The 10,551-nt window shown below is 40.8% G+C and overlaps 1 non-coding gene across 1 annotated transcript; it reads left to right on the top strand.

The window, feature by feature from the left end:
- Window positions 1-409: 409 nt before the first annotated feature.
- Trnaa-cgc (transfer RNA alanine (anticodon CGC)) lies at window positions 410-481 on the top strand. The gene has a single exon. It is a non-coding gene; the product is annotated as a tRNA-Ala (tRNA).
- Window positions 482-10,551: the final 10,070 nt, after the last annotated feature.

Raw genomic sequence — 10,551 nt, forward strand, 5'->3', positions numbered from 1 at the left:
CTCATTTACTACCATTAGATTCAAAAAAACAACGGCATACTTCTGTGCCGCTTTATTCATAAATGTATTAGCGAAGCGAAATCAACAATGACACATTGCCCTCCAACTTTTTAGCGTTTGCTGCAAAGAAAAGCAACTCGAATGGTGCCAGCGAACGATAGCGTCGCGGCCGAATTCAATTCAGTTCAAATCCATTTCAGGGGTTAATGTGCCAGAGCGAACAAAAGCGAATAAATAAGGATGATGTAAATAACACTCCGTAGAACTTCTAATCAGCGAGTTCATTAAAATGAATTTCCTGACAATCGTGATTTGCTAATTTCGGGCATTGTGTCTTTACCCAATAATACCACAAAGAAACCAGCAACAAACATGTCTGAATGTTACCTTAAAAAACTAACCTCACCGTGGGGATGTAGCTCAGTGGTAGAGCGCTCGCTTCGCATGTGAGAAGTCCCGGGTTCAATCCCCGGCATCTCCATCTAGTTTTTTATACAACTATATGTCGTTATGTTGTTTACCAGTTGATTTGGTCATGCAACGGACAAATATATATACTACTCAGATAAAGCAAATTTTCAAATAGCGAAAGTTTATGAAGTACATATTATGATACACAGTTAGAAAAAAGCACCAAAATTCATATCGTATATGCATTGGGCTGGCCCAAAATTGCATGATGTTTGGAAACCTGGAGGCTCATTCTTTAAATGAAGCCTAGGGTGTCAGAAACAATCTTTACTTCGGCGGCAACACTGGAAAATGCTGTTTCAACGGATTCATTGAGTCAAACTAAAAGTCAAATTTTTTCAGAGCTGTGTTAGTGTCCCAAGTCTGATTGATAATTATTAAAATTATCAAAAAAGTTAATTTTAACATATTCACATGCAATCGTCTAAAGTAGGTACCGTACATTGAGCCATATAAGGTTAAATACCGCTAAAAGATGTGAAGTTTTATGGGGAATATCCCAAAGACAGAATAGGGCTTTCTTCAACCCCCTAGAATTAATCGTGATTTACTGCGATGAAAATGAAATGCACTTTTTTAAGTTTTATCAAAATGCATTTGTTATAACCAATAATGAAAGTTGAAATAAATTTCATCATAAATTACAAATTTAGGTACCGTAAAAGCAGCTATCTTTGATAGCTTTTTGCATTATAACCTAAATATACAACTCTTTAATAGATTTTCTCCGTATTTTGCATTTTTACAAGTACTGTGAATACTAGAATACATGTACCACAACAAAATTCGTCAGTATTGTTCCAACTTTGGAGTAGTGGGAAATCTCTAATCAGGATTGAGGAGTACTCGATCAAAAGAGATCTGAAAATTCGATGGAGTTTTTCAAACTTTGCGGCTTGAGTGCGATTTTTTGTACGAAAATCTTTCGAACTGGAATTCACGAAAGGATTATAATAATGCGAACAATCCTGCAGAACGGGCACTCGGGTCGCGAATGCACTACTAACGGTTACAAAAAACCGTAAAACGCAAAACAATTCATCGAAAAAGCCAGTTATTGATCTTACGAAATAAAATTATTGATAGTTATTGATCTTACGAAACAAACATAGTGATTGTTGTGAAATACTGAAACGAGAGTTTAGAAATCGTTTTTTTTTCTCCTGAAAAATATATTCAGTGTCGCAAAAATTTCGAGCATTGTCAATATATAAAACCCGGGTGTTTCCTTAAAACAAAGATTGTTCTAGACAGGGTTTGAAGTTCAAATTTTAGTAAAACAAACTAATCCTTTTATCAATTTCAGTATCTTTCTTTACATCTGTGATTCAATTCAATTGATAACTTGTATTTATATAAAATTTTTGTTTACATGCCAGTTTAAACAGAACAAGAGAGTTCAGAATAATAATGTTTAGCAGGCTAAAACCAATTAATATAGTTGCATTCAATTAAAAAAATTGTCTTGCCATTTTACGACCTGTCTGCAGATCGGTTTCTACTCGCTTTCGCACATAGCGTTTAAACATTTGCAGCTAACGACTTGCTTTGATATCGCAATTAATAATAAATATCTTGCGCAGCAAACACCTATACCGCATTCAATCATGATCGAGGGCAGATACATACTGGCTGAATGATTTATAACTCCACCATAGAAGCTTGTTTTTTCTAGCGAGAAGATTGGTATACAAAAAAAAGTAAAAAAACGACCATTGTTGTACTGTAAATCATACTGTGTGAATACCGTTCGGTGTTGGATATCTGAACTTTACTTGATAGCGACGTGGGCCAACTATTTGCATAATTATAGATGGTCATGATCACGAGATGCTCGATTGGAAGCTCACCACAGTAACTGCTGAACGAGCTGAGATGTATGACGACACTCACTCAAGAAGTAAATTGGGTTTTTATAATATTTAGAATTATGTGCATCAAGTGCAACAAAGTTGGACATCGAGGATAACATGAGGTGTTGTTTGTCAACAACAGTTTTAAAGATCAAGGTGTTGGCCGAAAATGTGCATGCGTTGCTGTCGCACCTAGCCGAAATTCACAATGTCATTGTAATATTACTCATGGGCGCAGCTACGGGGGGGAGCGAGCTAAGGGGGGCTTGAGCCCCCATTAGAAAGTTTTAAGCTCCCCCTAGAATTTTCCAGAGAATGATTGTATTCAATATAAATACATTCCATATTGTTATCAGAGCATCAAAATCAACACAAACTGAGATGTCATCATTTATTGGCTTAAAACTAGGACTGCACCCATGATCGATCCTCAAACCTAGCTCTCTTACTTACCTTACCAATCAGACGAGAGCCGTAGTGGCTCGTGCTGTATCAAGAAGTTGTTGTCATGCTGCTTGGTTTTGGGCTGTGTTTCGCCAGTTTCCCGGACGTCTCATCATCCGCAAGTCTCTGTCGATTTGGTCAAGCCATCGTGCACGCTGCGCCCCTCTAGTTCTGGTTCCGGTAGAGTTACTGAGGAGAAGTGGTTTCGCAGGGTTGTCGTCCGGCAACCTTACAACGTGACCGGCCCACCGCAACCTACTGACTTTCGCCAGGTGTGCAATGGGGTTCATGCACTGTCGCCATTATCCGTCGTCCGTCAGTACCCCACCGTAGATAGTCCTCCGCACCTTCTGTGCGAAATCTCCAAGAGCGTTAGGGCCCTCCGTCAGAAGCGTCGTTGTATCAATTCCATAGAGGACTACCGGTCGTATCAGGTACATCGTCAATTTTTTGCTTCGTCGCACTAAACTCGTTCGAAGTGGTCATGTCCGAGTCAATATCCACACCGCAATTCGTGCGTACGTTTGTATGTCTGACAAGAACGGGCCGTCGATAGTAACATGATCAATTTGGTTTGATGTACGTTGGTGATCTCCAGGTGGTTTTGTGGATGTCCTTTTGGGAGAAGAAGGTACTTCAGACGGCCAGTCTGCGGGCGAAGTTAACGCATCACTGGCCGTTGTCGGTCGTCACGGTGTGCAGGCTGAGCGGGCCGATCACCGGCTTATATATGTCTTCCCTACTGATTTGAGCGTTCATGTCCCCGATGACGATCTTGATGTCTCTACGCAAGCATCTGTCGTAGAGTTAAAGAACCGGCCTTTTATTCTCAACAAACACAACCTGTTGCTGATCGCCTATCACTTGAACGCACGACTCTGCATTCTGCCCAGTACTATAAAGTCAGCTCATTGGCTGTGCCGCCGCTCTGGTAGTACTGTATCTTGCGGCCACAAATTCGCCGTACCTTCTCTCCTTTCCGGCAAAGCTCCTGGAGCGCAACGATGTCGAAGTGGCGGGGTTCTAGCTGATCCAGCAGAATCCAGTCGGCACCCGAGACGTTGTCCTTATTTCGTCGGCTAGGTCATTGCCGATTGTTCCGGTTTGCTCTCAATTCTGTTTATTTTAGCATGCCACTTTACTTGGGCTACGATTCCTACACCCAACACAAACGGGGAACATTTTGTTACTTTGTTGCAACAATTTATTGCTTATTGTGTATTAGACCGCACATTATACACAAAGAGTAATAACCGAAAAGTAACAAAAATTATGACGGCCACACGCTTGTATGTGTTTCTGCAGGAGAACATACAGCCAAGAACTGCAATGCATGTGTTAGCAAGACTTCACTCGTTGTATTTGTATTGATGTAACGATCAGGTTCATTTCTGTCCCCATTACTACACATAATCAGAATCTCAACCGTCAACCTCAAATGTCTAATTAGAAACACTACTATTTCGTTTCCCAGTGTTTACTTGAAATGAAAATATGTAATACCGTGTAACCAGAGTTGCGAATGTTGTTCTGGATGAGCACGAGTTTTGTATCTTCAAACAGGTCCAAATGAGTTTCTATTAAGCACACTAATGGCGTGTTTAAGATAGTTTGCATAAAGGCAAATGTTTGTGTTTTTCTCTGACGCAGTTTACAAATCGTGATGTGGTTTCAAGACGCATTTGAAGTCTTTTAAATCATCAACGTTTGCATACTGTGACGGGAAAAAATGCTGCTTGGCAGCTCTAGTTGTATTATTCCTCTATTCCGTATGCGTGTACAACGAAATAATACACGCACACCGGATGAATTGAAGATAGAAGGAACTAGTAAGACCGAGGACATACTGGCGCGGCGGGCTAAATATGTGACAGTATGTGTTGTTACGTGACTGGAGATGAACTTTATTGCTTTTTAAGTAACAGATTTGTTACCCAAAGAGCCATTTTACGTTATTGCTAATTAAATTTGACGTTGATGCTATGGTCAAGATATTCAATACATCTTTGAAGATACTGTTACGACACTATGTTATGCGTTATTAAAAAAGCGCATTTTAACTTCTTTTTTATTTTTTTTTAAATGAAATGGTTGAAAACTGAGCCCCCCCCCCCCCCTAAAACTTTTCCTTAGTTGCACCCATGATATCACTTATCATGAATTCATATTAAACACAGAATCCGTTGAAAAAAAGTTCAAAAACGTCTCTATTTTTTATTTGCTACAGTTTGTTGTTAATGATGCTGATCGAGGGGGTGGACGGAGGGGTTGGGGTAAACGCTGGTGTAAATTATCAAAAGAGGGTGCATGAACTAAAAAAAGGATGAAACCCCTGGAATGCAACAAAGATACAGTGTATTGAAAAGTCATTGTCGCTAATTGATCGTGAGATTCCCTTCTTTTTATCTTTTGCTGACCTTTTTGAAATAAAAATGCTTTATAGTAGTATGCCGACGATGAAATATGGAATGTTTGTTTTTCGCTACATTGCATAAGATTTTATCAGAAGTTTAATTGTCTATTTTCGCCAGCGTGTGATCAGTAATCGAGATTTTGGACTGTTCACTACTGTTCCAACAAAACCGTTGATTTACATTATCAAATGATTGGCTTTGTTTATCGTAATCTGTAACCACTTCCTCCGCAGTCGCGAAGTTAATTCGATGAATTCAGTTTTGACCGTGATGAAGTCAACTGCTCTGATGTCTAATATTCCGAACCGGTGTTTACGATTGTCGCGACACACCAAAGCTAACGATTGCTTCAAATGGCACCAACAAATATTTCCATCTTATTATGTCGTGACCTGAATAAGTCTCTTGGTAAACGAATAATTACCCGAGCAATACAACACACGCCAAGGCTATTATCAGCAAACGGTTCTTCCTTGATTTGAATACGGTAAGATTTATTTCAGTTGTTAAATTTACTACCGAGAGATAGCGCTGCCGGTTGTAATTATGCCACGTTATTCAAAAGCAACAACAACAAAAAAAAACAATCTAAGATATGCGTGGAGCGCAATATTTTCAATGAAAGGACTCATGTTTAAAAGAAAATAAATTTCACTGAGTAAACGTAAATTTATGTTGTAGAAGAGGCGGCCTTAGTGCAGTAACCAGGCAATTTGCTGAAGGCAAATTTTTGAAAAACTTCAAAAAATTGCCTTCAGTCTGGCACGATGAGAATCTGAGCATCTGTGGAAACTTGTTATATATGTGGCATAATTATATAATCATTTTACCCCGGGAAACATTGAACTGCTAGCTGCTTATAGGATGTTCTGTTTAGAAAGTATTCGATAGGCATGGAACAAAAACGTCCGTCGTTAGTCATTCAATTCATTACGAGGACGGAGGGCGGAGGACGGAGGAATAGCAATAAAATTGAACCGAAATTACAAAATATTTTTGGACTCGTTTTTGTTTCTATAGGCGACTGCAACGAAATAACAGAAACATTTTTTTATACCCATTGTCTACCACTTTAGTGGAAAGATATTGCGGTACTATCAACGCTGTAAAAATATGAGATTAATTGCTTGTCAGGGCGATACAAGGTTGTGAATTTTATGCGCAGAAGGAAATTGCGGACAAAATTCATTAGATTATTTGATAGTAATTAAGCAGTGTGATTAACCTGGTACCTATACATTTTGTTGCGTTTTACGCGTATCGAATACGTAACCATTGCATTTTCCATTACAATTCAATGGAGTTGTACATTTACACGATTGGGTATTTGTAAACGAGTGAACATGAACACCCCTAGTGTCAAGAGAACGATAACTCGAGTGGCATGCTACACACGTTTCAAAATATGAGACATCCCATCGTTCTGCCAACATTGTAAGTATTTTAATCACACTACTCACTAGGTATTCGGCTCATTCACGATGATTGCTGTCATTTAGAACAGACCTGTAATTTGGTTGGTTTGGATGTAAATGTAACTTGACCCAAACATGGCTGCTGCTTTTTATGCCAAAACTGGATATGTCGCTTGGCTGAGTACACGATTATTTGTAGCACTTTGCATAATTAGCATCTATAAATAACTGTAAAACATTGGAAACAGGTGCTCATTTGAGTCCTCAATATCAGTCAAGCATTTTACATGGTTCGAATGATACATATTGATGATGGTTAGTGCCGCCGCGGCTGGAATGTTTGCGAATTAAAATGACAACTTTTCAGAGCGAATGCCCGTATGCTTTAAAGGAAAATCAAAGAAGGTCACTACGGCGAAAAAAAAAATACCACAACAGTACCAGCAGTTCCACGGATACGATGGGGAAAAATTGTAGTGCTATCGGTACATCGCTTTGGGTGAAATTACCAGTGGGACTAGCGAAGTCTAATTACAGAGTACGCTGTGGTCTGATTGGTACCTGCCTTCGACTGTACGCTAACTAATAGCTCTTCACCTGCAGCGGACATGGTGGATGGTTATTGAAAAGGTAAGCTGAGTATGTGGCCAGGTGATAATGTGCTTTTTTCGCACTCATGATTCAAATTTTCGCTACGAAAGGGCACGTAGAAATGGTGTGTTTTATATAAGACTGACATAATAAGTGATGTTGAATGAATATATTCTGGAAGTCGTGGAAAATGCCGATCCTAGCAATTTATACAATTGTAACATGACAAACATTATGTACCGATACTAAATGACACAACTGAAGCAGGCTTTACTTCCAGTACATCAGACTTAAACCTGGTGACATGACCAGCGAAAAAGGGTGTCCCACATCAAACTGCATCACGAAAATAAACGCTGTAAAGAATACGCTTTGGTTATTTTGTCTTGAAAATTTGGGTAGAAGTAGTTTGGAGTGTATTGTTTAAACTGTATTTTTTTCGTTGTCAGTTTTGGATTGGACTTTGCAACCGATTGTTTATTTGTGTACAGAGCAATAGCGGGTCTAATGCTTCGACGATGCTCGAGCTGGTTTGCTAGACCAGCATCCTATCATGAGCCCAGAGCGGAGGTATTAGAAGCGTCTTATAGCATTTTAGTTTATGTCACTAATTTGCGTACATTCCTGGCGAAAGATCTCTCAGGATTCCACCTACCGGAGGACAATCGTCACATCAATGCATAGAAACTAGCACTAGGACGCTGTTCAGTCGACCCTAACACGAAGAGCAGACGCTGTTTTGAGCCGCACCATCTTGGTAAACAGACGCCCGGGTTGGTAGACCCCGGATATCACGCCAATGAAAGCGTCGGGCCCTTTAAGTCTTCACCCGAGCAGGAACTTGAACATACGACATCTGGCTTGTTGGATCAGCATCGTACCACGAGACCAGATGAACGGTACTTAAAGCGTTCTTTAGCATTTCGGTTTATTTCACTGATTTACCTACATGCCTGGCGAAGCAACCCTCAGGATTACACCTGCGTCACAATGTTACGCCAACGCACTTGATACATGACAGATTGTCTCTAGTTTTTCGAGCGTCCCAAACTGCCGAGATTTTTCTCTACCTGATTCAATCACCTAGCTTGTTGCGCGTCTCTACATTTTGAACCGGCCGAATTCGAGACGAACATCAGTTTTGCGGGATTACCATCTCACCACCCAATATACTGTTGCTGCTTTAGCGACTTTCTGGGTACTGAGTTCGCGGTAGAGTTGCGTCACCTCTTGGTTCATACTTTGCCTCCATATGCCATTGAGACGAAGTTTACCAGACCTCAAGGTCTTTTGGAGTCCGTAGTAGACACGACTTCCAACTACAATACGTCTGCATAGTTCTCTGCTGCATTTGTTATCTGATGTAATCAATGACCACATAGTGCACATATTCATCTACCACCACGAAATTATCTCCGTCGATTGCTGCGCCATTACCTACACGAGCCCTATGGCACTCGGTTTTTCTGCAAGCAGATACTTAGTTTTCGACATATTCTCCGTCAATCCAACCTTTTCTGTATCATGTTTTAGTTTGGCATACTAGTCAGCAACCGCCTGGAAACGATAATGTCCACGTCGTCAGCTGGATTTATTAAAGATCGTGCCCCACATATTAAAGGCCGCACGTATAATAACACCTTCAAGCACTATTTTGAACAGTAGGCAGGAAAGACCGTCGCCTTGTCGAAGCCCTTTGCGTGTATCAAACGGGTTTCATAGCGTACCCAAAATCTTCACACAGCATTGTACACCATCCATCGTGGCCTTGATCAGCCTTGTCAGTTTCGCAGGGAAACCATTTTCATCCATAACTTTCCATAGCTCTACATGGTCGATAGTGCCGTAAGTGACTTTGAAATAGATAAATAAGTGGTGACGAGTATGCCGAAGCGTGAAGATTTGGTCCATCGTCGATCGCCCAAAACAAAACTAACTTCGCACGAATCTTCCTGCTTGCGGCGAGAGACGGCGTAAACTATGTAGACTGTGTTGGAAATCGTAATCGCTCGGTAATTCTCACATTCCAACCAGATGCCCTTCCTGTATATTGGGTATATTACTCTTTCCTTTCACTTCGCCGGTAGCTATTTTGTATTCCGTATCTTGGCTATCAGCTGTTTCAGACAGAAAGCCAACCTATACGGATCCAGTTTGATAAGCTCTGCTGTGATCTTTCCCATCTGATTTGTTATTCTTGAGCTGCTTTATTCTTAACTTCACATCGAGCTTTCTTGTGAACGATGCAGCTGCTCCATTTTCATACACCCCAGCTCTCTTGGGGAGTGCTTTTTGTCCCCGTTGAAAATAGGTATGCTGTTTATTATTATCGATGTTTGCGCCACAGTTGGTTCGAACTTCGATAATATCCGAAAAGTGCCGCGTCTTCATCGTCATCATTACTTGGTGAGGGCTGTGCACGACAATAATGCTAACATCAAAAAAGGCCTCCTGGCCATCATCCAATCACACGCTTTTGCATTTCGCCCATTACAATGACAGCTGTACCAGTTCTTTGTATGTTTTGCCGCAGCCCTAGTCGACGCATACTATCTGCACCGCTACAATATCTAACTTGCGGATCCACAAAAAGTCAAAAGAATGTGGGAACTTCTCAAAAATTTGAAGACTCGCAGATGTATGATCCATGTTTTCAACCGTTAGTTTATTTTCGTTAACTGGGTCTATACCGATTGTTCCGGTCCGTATTTACATTATTTGTTTCCTGTACTGATGGCTTATACGACTGGCTTGTAAGGCGTCGTAGACAAATGTTGTGCATTAAAATGCATTAATGGTTGGGGGGAGGAGTAGTTGAGACAGTTATGTAGCTGTGATGTTTGCTCATTGTAAATTTGGAGTGGGGTCAGCGTTATGTAATTGTAGAAGGGTCATATCGAACGTTACTTATTGTTACATAGGGGGTGAGGAGGTCCAAAATCTAAATTTTTAGCATTACGTAATTTGTGTACGAGCCATAGAGTCCATACTAACCCGCTGTTTCGCCGGAGAACCATCGTGACAGCGCTGTTTAGAGTTCCACGCTAGCACCAGCAAATTGTTCAGCTGCCTCGAACATGGAGAACAGACGCTGCTTTGAGCCGCACCATATTGGTGAACAGACATTCGGATTAGCAAAGCATTTCCTCTACTGCCGAAATATGGATCGCGTCGCACCTTATCACTAAGCTGTTGCAGGATCGGCAACACTGCCCAGGCTACGCGGACCAGCTGTCATGAACTATTTTAGCTATAGCAGTCTATTGAAATCATACGACTCGTAGAGGCGTGAGATAGAGACTTGTGCGACCAAAGCTAGGTCGGTCGCTCCTTCCAGGTTGTGTCCTCACCATTTTAAGCCCA

Source organism: Wyeomyia smithii, chromosome 1 (genome assembly GCF_029784165.1).
Source record: "Wyeomyia smithii strain HCP4-BCI-WySm-NY-G18 chromosome 1, ASM2978416v1, whole genome shotgun sequence".
NCBI classification, from domain to species: Eukaryota; Metazoa; Arthropoda; class Insecta; order Diptera; family Culicidae; genus Wyeomyia; species Wyeomyia smithii.